Source organism: Gallinula chloropus (genome assembly GCF_964237585.1).
Source record: "Gallinula chloropus genome assembly, chromosome: 1".
NCBI classification, from domain to species: Eukaryota; Metazoa; Chordata; class Aves; order Gruiformes; family Rallidae; genus Gallinula; species Gallinula chloropus.
In genome coordinates, this window is record NC_140085.1 from 201,373,130 (window position 1) to 201,389,181 (window position 16,052).

Here is a 16,052-nt window from a genome sequence, read left to right on the forward strand (position 1 = left end):
ATAAATCATACCTGACATGATGTTTATATAGATGCTTTTGTCATATGATGGAGGAGAAGCTAGGGCAATGCATTACAGGCCCATTCCTCTTCATAATAAAATACCAATGCTTTTACCTGACCAAAGCAAACATTGTTATTTGTGTCCTGCATCCTATCCCTCACCACTGGGGCATTTCTACTAATAAGTATTGACAAATATATGTTAAATTGCTCTACATAGTATCATTTTCCAAGGTCCTCTTTTGCTCTGTTTTCTGTTTTTTTTGATGTGGTCCTCTAAGAAATCATGCAACTTGTGATAATTGCATGAAAAGCATGTTGTTTCTTATGGGCTCCTATAGCATCAACTACAGATGAATTCCTACCTTGGATGTCCAGAACTGTCAGGAGAAAAATCTATGTGAATATCACCACTGAGAGGGTTTATTCTATAGCTTTCACCATAGAGAGAGTAATGAGTACTAGGCACCTGAGCAAGGGAGCAGACAGCAGTAATCTGCTTGGTCTTTCAGTTCAGCTCTCTTTTGGTAAGAAGTGTAGTGAAATTCCTGCAACTGACAAATGAACAATACAGAAGATTTAGAATCTGGAGATAGAATAAAAAGTATCAGTAGTCATATCATAGTCCCTGTCCCTGACAATAAATAATGCTTGGCTCTTCTACACTGCTTTCTATCAACAGAAGTCGGGATGCTTTACAAAAAAAAAAGGGGGGTTCTGACCATATTTTCTTTAAGGTTTTTTCCAATCTAGCTTTAAATGCTAGTGTTCAAAAATATGCTATGTTTTCAGCACGCTTGCAAAGCCCCAAGGCAGAGAGAAAATGAAGAAGCATTTATCCACATGTCACATAAAACTTAATGATGAAACCATGAGAGGATAAGGATCAAGGCACACTGCGTGTAGTTTCCCTTTGATAATCACTCTTGCCATTTTAGTTCCACCTAGTCACCTGGAAACGCAGCTTAAACAATAAAAATAGAATACATGGTGAAAATAGAGTTTCGAGAACTTCAACATTGAATAGCCTTTCTATTTACAGAAATCAGCACTTCATTTAGTAAACTAATTTTTAAAAATGAACAGTTAATTTTCTAAATAAACAGTTCTGTTTAATAGCCTTATGAGTGATCTGAACAGGGGGGTCATGTGCACCCTCAGTAAGTTTTCAGATGACACCAAGTTTTGCAGGAGTGTTTATCTGCTTGAGGGCAGGAAGGCTCTACAGAGGAATCTGGACAGCCTGGGTCAATGGACCGAGACCAAGTGACACCATCCTTGGTGGTATTTAAAAGGCATGTGGATGTGGTGTTTAAGGACATCATTTAGTGGTGGACTTGGCAGTGCTAGATTAAGGGTTGGATGTGATCTTAATGGTCTTTTCCAACGTAAGCTATTCTATGATTCTACATAGGCTATGGTACTCAAAGTCATGCATTCAAATTCAAGGATTTGTCTCATCAACTGGAAGCATGTCAGAATAGTTTGGTTACAAACATATCACTTTCTCCTGCCATTGTGATGCATGAGAGTGTTTTGACTAGTGCTTTAAATAGAGTTACATTCTGTTACTTTTGATTTGGAGATATTCAAGACCCGTCTGGATGCCTATCTGTGCTATATGAGCTAGGGAGCTGCTTTGGCAGGGGGATTGGACCTGATGATCTCTTGAGGTCCCTTCCAACCCCTATGATTCTATGATTCTGTGTTTCTATGATTTCTGTAGAACTAATGACCAGGTTTACGTTCTTACTGATTGTGGATATAAGGAGTAGCTCTTGTGTGCAAGGATTTTGTTTATATTTATTATAAATAACTTCTAATATTCAACCTTGTTGCATTCTATGAGTTTTTCATCTTAATCAAAGGCTTAAAATGTTTGCTAATTGCTTGGATCAAAGATGAAAAAGTATATATAGAATAGGAGTTTTCTAGTAAATCAATTTTAAACAGGGAGATCATTTACCAAAAAAGGAAAAAGAAGAAAAACAATTAATGAAAGACTTATTCTTTCACATTACAAAATTGTTGATTTGTCCTTTATAACACTTTAAGTGAAGTTTCATTACTTTGAATTTCAACTTTTTAAAAAAAATTCCCATAGTATAAACAGCTTAGATAATTTAAAAGGAAATAAAATATTTTTCCAGATAAAATATTTTTTTCCAGATAAAAATATTTCCACTTCACTCATACTGTACTATTATAATTATATTAAAACATTTTAAATTTTAATTTTTCTCTAAGATAAATGTTTGACTGTTACTTAGAATAAACAAGATTTTTCTCATAGGTATGTTAAGTATGAATTTTCCCTAGGCAAAAAATGGACACAATCTATTTGCTTACCAAAATTAAACCTGATTTATAACTGATGGATTATGCTTTCCAAATCTGTATCTAAAAATATATTTTTCCATTATCCCACAACGGTTCCACAACAAGCACCCTTGGTATCTAGAGATGGACTGTGTTAGTCATATTTCAGCATATATCACCTTAAGCTATCCTTAGAGTATCAAAATTCATGTACTGTATAAATCAGCTATATCTTATGAAATATTAAAGCACAGCATATCAACATAGTACAGTCAATTAAAAACACCACATTATCAAACCAAATTCAACAGTCTACATCATTTTTTAAAAAGATGAAAAGTGTTCATACCTGCATCAGAACTACTAGCTAAATTTTTTTACTAGTACTAACAGATTTTAGGTAATTTTTAAAAAATTTCCAACTCTGATGCTTCTTGAAAAGACATCAAAAGCCAAGACAAGAAAGCCAAAGGAGCAGGAATAGTTTGCATCCAACTGATTTCTGCTTAGTTTACCTTGTTTAGAAGGTCCTTCCTGTATCTTGATTTGAAATGGAGATTTGAGACTTCTGTCTCCCTAGAGTTGTTTTACCCATTATGCATAGAGAACCTTCTTCTTTTTATATATACATATAGTTTAAAAAAAACCCCCAAAACATTAAGAAAACATTATAGTTTGGTGGGTATTGCACCCTGTTGGCAAGTCCACACTTCAATGAGGATGTATGGAATTTTATAGTTACGTACAACTTTATTAGAGAAGACTGCAAGTTTATTATTTACCTGATCAAAATCCATACCGCTTGGTGTCTGCTCTGTTTACTTCCATCAGGAACTTGAAGCTGTGTCTTCTGAAACACAGGTGGATGTGCTGACTTATCTGTCATCTGTCGTGGAAGCAGCAGTACTGAAAAATATCCTATTTGATTTTCAGTGTGCTGTGAATAGACCTTCCGGAAATGCTACTGACAAAGAAGGAGTTTTAATTGTCATACAAGATTAGTTTGATGAAGCCCAATTAATGTTTGTTAATCTTGCTAGGCTCATCTCTGAACAGTCACTCTGAGCTTATTGAAGAAAGTCAGAGATTTAATTCAGCAGAAGTAGGGATCCGAGTTAACACTCTTTATCACTAAAATTAAAGTGTCTGTTTTCCAGTAGGGTTTCAGCTTGTTATCTTCTTTCCTTTTCACATGGTCTAGTAGAAGCGGGTGGTCTGGCATTAATAAAAACTGCCCTGGGGAAAAACTCTGAAGAATCACTTCTTTAAAAATGCCTCATTTTATCCACTTTACATATTCATTCTCCAAGATATTCTCAACACACATTGAGATCAATACATTAGGGTGTCTAATTCTTATTACCTACACAAATCACTCTTTTTATTAACATCAAACTTGCATTAGCAATTATTAGCCTATTACCATAATTATATCATTATTATAACTTAAACTTGCAGATAATTTATTGCCCAAAAACCAATTCTATCAAACAACTCAAATGTTGAAACTTGTTACAAATAGTAAGCCTCGGTTTTTCTTTTTTGCCAGCAAAGTTACTTTTCATTATGAGTTACTTGCTGAGTATTAAGATCACTTCCTTTAATACCATACCCATTTTTTAGTTTTCTTACATGAAACAAGTTGAAATGTTCTTCTACTTTGTGAACAACAGTCCCATTGTGATCAACAGGTGGAAGACTTCTGACCTGTTGCCTTCTGGTGAGGCACTGTTGTTCCAACCTAGGAGCAGGTGTACCCCTCATACCAAAACCTTATAGGGCAGATGGTGTTGCCACCTTAGCTGTGGTTACTTATTTGAAGAAGAATGCCTGTTGGGAAGGGATGTAATTAATCTGAACAAGAGAGGGAAAAATCATGGCAAGCACAAGAGACCACATTTTATAAAAAAGGTAGAAATGACATCTTCAAAATTACAGGATAATGTCATTCCCAGGAAAGATGTTAAATCAATTCTCCTTGGAGTTCAGTTCCAAAGGCATGAAGGAGAATGCAACAATCAGGGATAGTTAAGATGGATTTACAAAAGATCAGTCATGTGGATCAGTCACGACAATGAAATGACTAAGTGGATAGGGAAGAATGGTGTGATATGCATTTATTCAAGTTTTACATATGCTTGAATTTGTTAGAGCTTTGAACATCTCCTCCCACAACATGCTTATTTGGAAGCTGGGGAAGTACTGATTAGATCAACAAGCTGCTGAATATGTTGAAGATTGTCTGACCTGCTGCTCTATTCAAAAGGAAGCGCACATCCACTTCCAGTGGGGCTTGCATCCAGTGACGAAGGTCTCAATTAACAACTCTAGGGACTGATACTTGACAGAAAACTCAAGTTCAACAGGCAGCAGTGCCAGGTTCTGTACCTGGAGTGTAATGATTCTATGGCATAGGAATCTACTGGCTGAGTAATTGCCTTCCTGAAATGTAGATGGGGATTATGGAGATTGAACACCACACTGGGTATGAACCATCAGTGAACTTTCATTGCAAATAACAATATAGGTTTAATACAATGTGCTCTATTAGAAGGAACTTATCTACCATATTACGGGAAGTTATGATTTCCTGCTATCTGGCACTGCTGAGGTCATATCTGTTCTGCTGCACCCGCTGTTGGGTTCTCTTATTCAAACAGATGTGGAAAACCTGGTAGAGTTTCAACAGACAGTCAAAACTCAGAAGACTAGAGCATGTGAGAAATGAGAGGCTAAAGGCACTGAGCTTCATTAATCTGGTGTAGAGATGAATAAGAGGTGGTCTAAGAGATGCCTGAAACTAAATGAATGGCAGTTACAAAAATCATAGAATAGTTTTGGTTGGAAGGGACTTTTAAAGATCATCTAGTCCAACCACCTGTGCAATAAGCAGTGACATCTTCAACTAGTTTTGGTTGCTCAGAACCCCATCCATGAAGATGAAGATTGAGGCAAAAAAATCATAGAGTACCTCAGCCTTCTCCATATCCTGGGTAATGAGGTCTCCTGTTTCCTTTTGGAAAATATGGCCCATATGTTGCCTAATCTTCTTTTTATCACTGGTGTACCTATAGAAGCTTTTCTTGTTGGGTTGTTGAGTGCCTCAGCCTTCTTCTTGCTGTAGTTACCAGTTTACCAGTCTTGCTCATAGGGAATATGCTTTCTTTGATCTTATTTTTCTTGCTGGCATACTTGTAGAAGACCTTCTTATCATTCTTTGCATCCAGTGCAACGTTCAGCTCCAGATGGTCCTTGGCCTTCCTGACCCCATCCTACGCAACCAGGCAGCATGTCTATACTCTTCCCAGAATACCTGTTCTTGCTTCCTTTGCCTGTGCATTTCTTCTTACGCTTTAGTTTGACCTGTTCAAAGTCCCATCCAGCCTGGCTTTGAATACTTCCAGGGAGCTGGGATCCACAACTTCCCTGGGTAACCTATGTCAGTGTCTCACCACCCTCATAGTGAAAAATTTCTTCCTTATATCTAGTGGAAATCTTCCAGTTTATAGCCATTACCTCTCACCCTATCATTACATGCCCATGTAAAATGTCCCACCCCAGCACCCCTATAGGCCCCCTTCAGGCACTGGAAGACCACAGTAAAGGTCCTCCAGAGCCTACTCTTCTCCAGGCTGGAAAACCCCAACTCTCTCAGCCTGTTCTTGTAGGGGAGTTGCTCCAGCCCTCTGATCATTTTCATGGCACTCCTCTGGAAGAAGAGGCAAAGGTCACAGAATCGGTCTTGGTGGTTCATGTTGGACATTCTGAAAAATGATAATGGTAGAGTAGCAGTGCAACATCAAACCAGGCTACTCAGAGAGCTGGTTTAGTCTGCACACTTGAAGTTTTTCAACATCTATCTGGACAAAGCCATAATTGAACTTACCTAGTGCTATCCCAGCTCTGAAATGGAGGTTGGATCCAAAGGTACCTTCCACCCAATGCTTCTGTGAGTCTATTTTAAACATCTACAACAGGATGAAATGAATCCCTGCACTGACTTCAATGACTTATACTATTAAGGAAGTTATGGTTGAATTCTTTAGTCACAGCTGGTGATATCCTTAGAGATATCAGGGCTGAGATTCATCTTTCTAAATGTAACTGTCTATAGTTTGAGCTAGTCACCCTCTACTCCCCTTTCCATTTGTACATTACAATTCATCTCATCACAGATTAGTCAGCCAAAATAGGTCAAGTTAATTGCATAATAAATGTAATTATTTTTCCATCTACTATAAAGGAACCAAGTTTAAGTGAGGTATAGATGTCTACATGTAGATATTCTCAATGGTTTGTATGAATCCTACTGTGAATATTTAAATCATTCAGTTATAAAGGTAATTGTGTTGAGTCCATCTTTATATTAGATTTTGGCAGTGAGAGTACTATTTTCCTACTAAGCATTTAAATTAAAAGTTACTATATTTTATTAAAAATGAAAAAAAAATCAGTATGTTTTGAATGCTAGTTCTAAAACCAGCGCTTGTAACAGAGATTTTTACAAAGACAGATATAAAATTATTGCCTGATCATCATACAATCACGTATGTATTCTACACTTATTAGTATAGAGGCTAATGACAATTAGACAGTGAGATGATATTCTAAGTACTTTAGGTAAATGTTAATTTAACTTATGCTATAAAGATTTAAAAGGGGCATTCATGCTTTCAACAAGGAAATATAAAGTGACAGCCTATATAATACACTATTTTAGAAAGCCTCTATTTTTTCAGTGCTAGAATAAGAAACTGTATATAAATTGGTTGCACTGAACTTTGATTTCTTGCAAGATGCCTCATTACTGAAATAAGAGAAAAACATGCAGTTTGAAGTCAAAGAAACACAAATACAACATTTAAATAAAAAAATCAAGACAATGAGGACTTTTTTTCCCCATTTCTTTTGGACTTGTAGCATTCGATTCTTTGATTTATGTTTTCATCAGTAAGTTTAGAACTTTGTGGTAGTGATACTTAGGAAAGCAAACATCAGTTAGCACCTTAACTTCTCGTGTATTCTTACAATTAGTTCTATATGAAGTCATGTTTGTTTTGTTTGGGTTTTTTTTTTTCATTTTTAAGGTAACAGAATATGAAGAACATATGCTTTGAATTAATGGCAGTCCAGTCACCAGATGTTTCCAATTTAAATATTTCTCAATGTCATAAATTGAGTTCATAAGATTCTGGCCTAGTGAAACAGGCTGCCACTGGCTGTTATTTTTGCCTCATCTGTGCAGATATTGTCCACTACATCCATACAAGATTGCAAATATTAACAATGCATGTTAGGATATCTCAAAAAAATTCTCCTCTGTCTTTTTTAGGTTCATTTTAGTTGTTCAGCTATAATGGAAAAGATCATTTGGCAGCACAGTCCTTAGGATACATATTTCCAGTTAAAATATTCCGTTGGGATCAAGAAATAATTTGCAGCTTTTAATTAGGATATTTTGCATGAAATGTTTTGCATAGTTAACTAATATAAATAAGCCTTTATTGCATAAACTATGGAAATCAGAGTATTAATTCGACAAATGCATTAAAAATAGTATTGTGAAGGAGACATTGAGAAAAGCAGAATAAGCAAATAAAAACTCCCAAAAAAAGAAGTCTGAATTTTTCTTATTAAAAAAACCCACCAAAAAAACAGAACAAAGAACCTCAAAAAACTCAAACCAAAACCAAACTTTTTGAAAGTTTTTCTATTTTTGATCTCCAGTGTAGCTGGCAGATGGATATCCAAAACCCAGCCTATTTAGATAACTGATATAATGAAATAGAGCCATTGACATCTAGGTCAGATATTAAACCATAGGACAGAATAATTTGAAACTCCTAAACATGCACTCCAGGGGCATCCCAGCTCCATACTAGAGATAAAACCTGACAGTGTTCTGCCATGGTTTAACCTCAGCCAGCCACTGAGCCCCACAGAATGGGTTGCTCACTGCCCACAGGGGGGTTGAGGGAAGGGAATCAGAAGGGTAAAAGTGAGAAAAACCATGGGTCAGGATAAAAACTGTTTATTATTATTATTATTATAATAGCAATAACAATAAGGAAAATAACAAGAATAGTATCATTAAAAGAAAATATCAAAAAAGATAACTGAACCCCAAGAAAGACAAGTGATACATGTGAAAACACACGAACCAACTGATTCAGAGCCAGTCCTGAGCCGTGGCCTCCCCTGCTAACCTCTCCCCTATTATTATTGCTGAGCATGACATCATATGGTATGGAATATCCCTTTGGTCAGTTGGGGTCAGCTGTCCCAGCTGTGTCCCCTCCCAGCTCCTTGTGCACCCCCAGCCTGCTCGCTGGTGGGGTGATGTGAAGAGCAGAGAAGGCCTGGGCTCTCTGTAAGCCCTGCTCAGCAATAACAGAAACATTTTTACATGACAAAAAAATATCTCTGTTGTCAGTGCTAGTTTCAGCACAAATCCAAAACACAGCCTTGTACTAGCCACTATGAAGAAAATGAATTCCATATGGTTATGGCCATGTCTATATTCTACATTTGTGGCATCATTTCAAGTGAAAGGAACTCTGGATAATAGCAGTATGGAGAAAACTCAATATGCTATCATGGGCTCCAGTCTGGATAGCTGGGGATCAGAAACTCCAGGTATTGTTCATGAGATACTTCCAGAAGTGGATTATTGAAAATCTCTTCTTCAGTGGTCAAGAACTCTCTTGTATTGCCTTCAAATTCTCTGTGGATGTGTAAATTGTGTATTCATAGTCATATATTTCCATTTGCATCTGAAATTATTTCATGTCTTTTCATGACATAAGTTCTATTCAATACCTTCTGTATGTAGCATGTTCAGTACAAGAATTTTGCTTTGTTGTACAAATTCCATTCTTGCTTTCACATTTGTACTAATGTGGAAACATTCCAACTAAATCAGAGTTGCAACTTCTGCGTTATAGCACTGTAACATATCCCTATTTGGCTTTTTATATCCTTGTAAATAAAGCCTTCAGAATCTCATAGAGGAGAAAGAACATTTCAGATTGCTCCTGTGTCTCTAATCTGGGTCTCTTCAAGGGACACGTCTGGCCCATGTACTTAAAGCCCAGGCATGAAATGGAAGACAGAGGCATTGATGTAATTTATTTAGATGGACAAAAAGGTGTTTTGTCTACAAGGTGTGTGTGATTGTGTAAGACCAGATGCAGAAAAGACACGCATACATACATACATATATATATATGTATCAGAGAATCACTGAATGGTCTGGGCTGGAAGGGACCCCAAGGATCATAGAGTTCCAACCCCCCTGCCACAGGGAGGACCACCAGCCTCCAGGTCTGGATCTACACAAGGTTGCCCAGGGCCCCATCCAACCTGTCCTTGAACACCTCCAGGGATGGGGCATCCACCACCTCTCTGGGCAGCCCATTACAGCACCTAACTGCTCTCTCTGTAAAAAGCTTCCACCTGATATCTAATCTAAACCTTTCCTCCTTTAGCTTTAGTCCATTACCCCTTGTCCATCCAACTTTAAAAAGTTGATTCCCCTCCTGGTTTTATGCTCCCTTCAGGGGACTGGAGATCCCCTCACAACAGCCTTCTCTTCTCAGAAAACAAGCAAAGCCAGCCCAGCTCCCTCAGTAGTGGAAGCTGCTCCAGCTCTCTAATCATCTTCATGGCCCTCCTCTGAGCCCTCTCCAACAGCTTCACATCTTTCTTGTATTGGGGGCCCCCAGATCTGGACACAGCACTCCAGATGGGGCCTCATGAGGGCAGAGTAGAGAGGGACAATCACCTCCCTGTCCCTGCTGGCCACTCCTCTTTTGATGGAATAAAATTGGCCATAAATAATTCTGCTTTTTCCTTTCCTCAGGCATAGCATTACAGCAGGGTTACAGGGGGTTGGGAGCCATCTTAGTGGTCATCTTGTTCCAACCCCCTGTCATAAAGCATGAGGAAAGGAAATCGTCCCTGGGTGGGCTTGAACCACCAACCTTTCAGTTAACAGCCGAACGCGCTAACCAATTGCGCCACAGAGACTCCCAGATATGCTTATTCTGGTATTTCTATCCTCTCAACACTTCCACTGAGAATGGTTTATGTGTCAGTATATATATCTGTATGCATAAATACATATGTACATGCACATACATACACATGTACATACATATTTATGTTCTTTATAAACATGAATATATGGCCTGTACAGGTGTGTGTGTCCATACAGTACTGAAAATTCTTTGCTTTAGTTGAAATTTATTACTTAATCTGATTAGTCCTGGAAATGAATTATCTTGAGTAAAATGAATAACGATGCATATGAAGGTACAGGAAAGTCTGTATCAGATTAGTTAAATGCTGGAAGACCAACTCAGAATCACAGAATCATCAAGGTTGAAAAAGACCTTCAACATATCAAGTCCAACTGTCCTTTTCCCTTCGCTTGCCTCTTCCCCCCCCGCCCCTCATTCCCTCTTTCCCTGCTCTTTTCCTTTAAGGAGCAGGCAGCTGCGTGGATCTCGGCTCTCAGCCGGGGTAAAACCACGACAGACCTTAACCACCGTAACCACTAACCATCTCCCAAAATCTACCTTATTTTAAAAAAAACCTCCCAGGAACAGTGACTCCACCACCACCCTGGGCAGCCTGTTCCAACGCTTCATCACTCTTTCAGTGAAGAATTTTTTCCTAATGTCCAATCTGAATCTCCCCTTGCACAACTTGAGACCATTTTCTCTTATCACTAGTTACTAGAGAGAAGAGGCCAACACCCACCTCACTACAACTTCCTTTCAGGTTGCTGTAGAGAGCAATAAGATCTTCCCTCAGCCTCCTCCAGGCTGAACAGCTCCATCTCCCTCAGCCTTTCCTCATAAAACCTGTTCTTCAAAGCTCTAATCAGCCTAGTAACCCTTCTCTGTGCTCTCTCCAGCACCTTAATATCCTACCTATACTGTGGTTCCCAAAACCACACACAGTACTTGAGGTCCAGTATCACCAGGGCTGAGTACAGGGGTGAGATCACCTCCCTGGCACTGCTGGTCACGCTGTTGCTGATACACGCCAGGATGCCATTAGCCTTATAGGCCACCTGGGCACACTGCTGGCTCATGTTCAGCCAGATGTCAATCAACCACCCAGGTCCCTCTTTGCTGGGCTGCTCTCCAACTACTCTTCCCCAAGCCTTTAGAGCTGCCAGGAATTGTGTCTGAAGTGCAGAACCCTTCACTTGGCCTTGTTGAAACTCATACCATTGGCTTTGATCTATTGCTTGAGCCTTTTGCAGAGCCTCCCTACCCTCAAGCAAATTGATACTTCCACCCATCTTAGTGCTGTCTGCAAACTTACTAAGGGTGCATTCTACCCCCTCATCCAGATCATCAATAAAGATGTTAAACAGGAACAGCCCAAGCACTGAGCCCCAGGGAACACCACTTGCAACCAGCCACCAAGCCAACTGGATTCAACTCCATTTAACACAAGTCTTTGGACCCAGCTGTCCAATCAGTTTCTTACCCAGCAAAGCACATGCACATCCAAGCCACAAGTAGCCAGCTTTTCTAGGACAATGCTGTGAGAAACTGTTTCAAAGGCTTGCTAAAGTCAAGATAGAAAAAACCCACAGCCCTTTCCTCATCTGATAAGCAGGTCATACTGTGACAGTAGGAGATTAGGTTAGTAATCTTCTGATGCAGTGGTCAGTTCTGGCTTCTAAAGTTGGGACATTCTTTGTATTCTGCTTCATTTGTCAACCACCTCCACCTAAACTTATTTTGCTTCATGTTTTTGTCCATGTTTAACTGCATTTCAAGGCCTGTTATTTACAGATATAGGGACTCTTAAGTACAGTTGTTTGTTTAGCCATATGCAGCTGAAGGATGATTAGATATCAGAAAAAGAAATGAGGAATAGAAGTCAGTCCACCTAATCCTATAGCACAGTCCTATAACACAGATGAGCATTTGCTATTTTAAGAGGGTCTGTCTGCAGAAAGAAAACTATTGTCTTGGGAAAAGGTCATTGTGTTTGATATATTTTCAGTGGTGAATTGAAGAAGCTCAGAGTATCAATGCAGCTGTCATGGTAAACTTCTTGTCCCTGAAAGACAGACATAAAATATCTTGTCATGGATTGGTAGAAAGCTATACTCTGGGTTACCTGAACTTCTAATGAAGATAATTTTCTATCTGCATAATTACTTATAATGTAGCTATTATAATTATAATTGAATTCTACCCATACATAACCATTATGGAAGATGCTGTCAGAGCAAAATACCCTCTTTATAGACAGCATATCCTTGTTTAATTTTATGTGCCTAATTTATATATTAGATGTTTGTAAATGTGTAACAAATATTTTGTAATTCTAGGCATATAGGATCAGTTCCAAATCACAAAAATTTTGACATCATAGGATCTGTCTCATTTAATTAGCATTATGAATAAATAACTATTAAATAATATTTTGATCTACTTTTTTTGTTTAATCTTGTGTAGATTAGAAATAATCTCACTGAAGTAAAATGTCTCAATTCACACCTGGTTTACACTATTACAGTGAGTTTCCACCTATTTAAATAATTAGGGATGCATGTGTGGTAGACCTGAACCCCTGTTAGACTTTCATTCTGTCAAGCTTCCAAAAAAGGAATTTTTATATATAATGAAGTTGTTATCGTGGAACATAATATTAATGCTGTGACATTTTGTACTGCTTGATGTGTTAGTCTGGGATATTTTTGGTCAGGACTTATATATCTTGGCCAATTGAAGAAGATCTGTACTAGGTGTTATTTGTTAAACTGCTTTTGTTTTTAAGAAGCAACTGACAATACCTAAATGAATAGTGATGGTGCACTTGGAGCTTCTCTGTCATAGGATGTGAAGGTTTATAGACAAGTTTATAGAATGTCAAGTCATATTATCTGCTACATGAGGATATGACCTGACGGGCAGAAATCAAAGCTTCAAAGTGTCATTCTGATACACCGGAGATCAAGAGCCGCTGACCTACCTTTTAGTGATATAAATTTGTTTGTAGCGATATAAAAATAGCTTCGACTTTGGATAAAAAAGGATTACAGCTTGAAAGGTCAAGAAATTTACAATAATTCTTGAATAGAAGACCATAGGCATAAGATGCAATGGTTTTCAATTCTTTTTGTTTATTCTGTTAGATTAAAAAATAACTGTGCTTCAGTGAGTTGGTCGGAGGGGCATCATTCTAGCAGTGAGTTGGGGCTGGTTTTGAAAAGAAAATGGTAGCACTAAACTTCTGTTTAGAGCAACTACAGGTCTGTCAGTCTCACCTCTGTGCCAGATCCTTCTGGAAACTATGCTCAGGCACATGGAAAATAAGGAGGTGATTGGTGACAGCTAACAAGGCTTCACTAAGGGAAAATCATACCTGACAGCTTCGGTGTACTTCTATGATTGGACTGGAGAGTTGCTGAATAAGAGAAGGTGGTATTGTCCACTAAGGCACAGTCCTGCCTACTGTCATGTGGCAATTAATCCAATGCGTTTTCACTAATACGCACTTTGTACCCACTGTGTCACCTGACGGAGTTAAATTTGAGCTGTATGTCAATTTATATCATCCACAGTCCAAAGATGCTTTACGTCCTCAATTTGATTACATTGAGAAAAGAATTGGTAAGCTTTCACCTAGTTTAGAGTTGATATTGTTGTAACCTTTTAACTTCATGGCCAGATTCCATTGTCTCTATTGAATACCAAAGTCCTCTGCCTATGTGCTGGGCCTAGGGTTAACTGAAGGACAAAGTGTGTGGGGGCTTGGACCCTCTTTAATTTTTGAGGACCCTTAGAGGATGGCAGTGGGCATGCGTCCCACCACGAGGTGGAATGTGTGGCTATGCCAAGGACTTCTGACTATGCAATGAGACAACACTCTAAAAAGACAAGACCACCAAAGATGGAGAGGAATGTTCCCCTGTTAGACCTGAAGACACCTTCTTTCTCTTTTCCAATCTTTTCTCTATTTCTTCCCCCTTTCTCTTGCACACTTGTTGTGCACTAAATAAAGTGACTTAACACTTGACTGTTTTGAGTCTTAATTCTATTCCCAAGAAACGCAAAGACCTGTTCATGATAAAACACCTAATTGAACTTTTATAATCCAGGAGTTAAGCCCAGCTGCCCCCAGCCACCCAGAGCAATATGAGGTCAGTTGGAATACAAGAGGGTTTACATCTGCCAAATTGTTCTATGTAGTTGTGGATCATGACACCCATGTCCTGTCATGTTAGCTGTATAGTTTTCACCTGTGCATTCAAAAGTAGAGTTTTGCTCACACCAGTGCTGAACCTTGGTAGTATTTCAGGCATGGAAAGGGCTGCTGTCAACAGTAACGTTTTCCAGGAAAGTGAAATTTGACAGCTAAGCAGTCCTGGCTGCTTCTTCACTTGTTCCACCACAGATTCCGTGATGTAACCATGTCTGTTATTCATGCCACATTTAAGTGGAAGTGTTTCACATGCTGTACTTCATATTTCTACCACTAAACTCCCTGTTTAGAGACTCTACGCAAGGAATAAGAGACTCAGATCTATTTCTTCCTTTGTCTGAAGGAATTAGAGCTAATCTACAGGCTGATATTCTTTTTGCCACTTTTCTTTGAAGTTTCCTACTTATGATGTAATAGAATTGACACGTAACTGGAATTTTAAATGATTTTACTTAAAAATCATTTGCGTCAGTATGCTGTATTTTATCAGAGTTTTTTTTTTTAACTTAGTTTTTAACTGCAGGCAGCAAATTTCACTAAAAAATACCCTGAAGTACCTATGATACGCAATTGTTCTCTCTCTGTCTTTTGTGTGTGTAAAATAAAAAAGCAGCAGTTCTAAATCAGAGCAGAGGCTGACCTTTGATGGTGGCCAGTAGCAGATGTTCAGGGAAAAAGTATATGAACTGGATATACGCAGGGTGGTACTTTCCTTGCTTATGTTCTTCCAGGCTTCTGGTAATCTCTGGTCCAGGGACCTCCTGAACTAGAGCCAGAGGCTGTAATCAGACCACCATGTTTAGTAGTCCTTGGTGGAGCTTTCCTTCATTAGCTCGCTTAATCAACTTTTGAATCCATTTATATTCTTGGCATCCAAAACATACTGTAGCCACAGGTTCAACAATTCATTTACATATTGAATGGCAAAGGTATTTCCTTTGAGTATTTTGAGAAAAATTTTCTTTGTAATTCCATTTGATGTTTTCTCATTTCTGTGTTATCAAAACCAAAATACTTTACCCATTCCATATTATTCATCTTTTACAGATCTCTGTTATATCCCAGTCATCTATTGTCCCAGCTTGAGAGTCTCAATCAGTTTAATATTTTTGTAGAGAAGCCTTACATGTCTTTCAGCCTTCTAGTGGCACTTCGTTCCTCTTCATATGAGATGACCGGAACCTCATGAGTTTTTCAAAATGTGAGTGCAACAATGATTTGCATATATTCATAAAGTTACACAGTTTTGAGTTGTTTCTGTTCTGGTCTCTATTCCTCATTCAACATTTTTCTGTCTTTTTCTCCACAGATAATATTAAACTGATCTGGGGTATTTTTGTCCCCTTTGTAACCTTGGGGAGATTAACTCTGGCCTGGCCAGAACCAGGACCTAGATGCACACTATCAGAAAACTATTAATGATAATTTAAGTGTTGGGTTTGTTTTTTTTTTTTTTTTTTTTTTTTTTGGGGGGGGGGTGTGTTCTGATAAAAA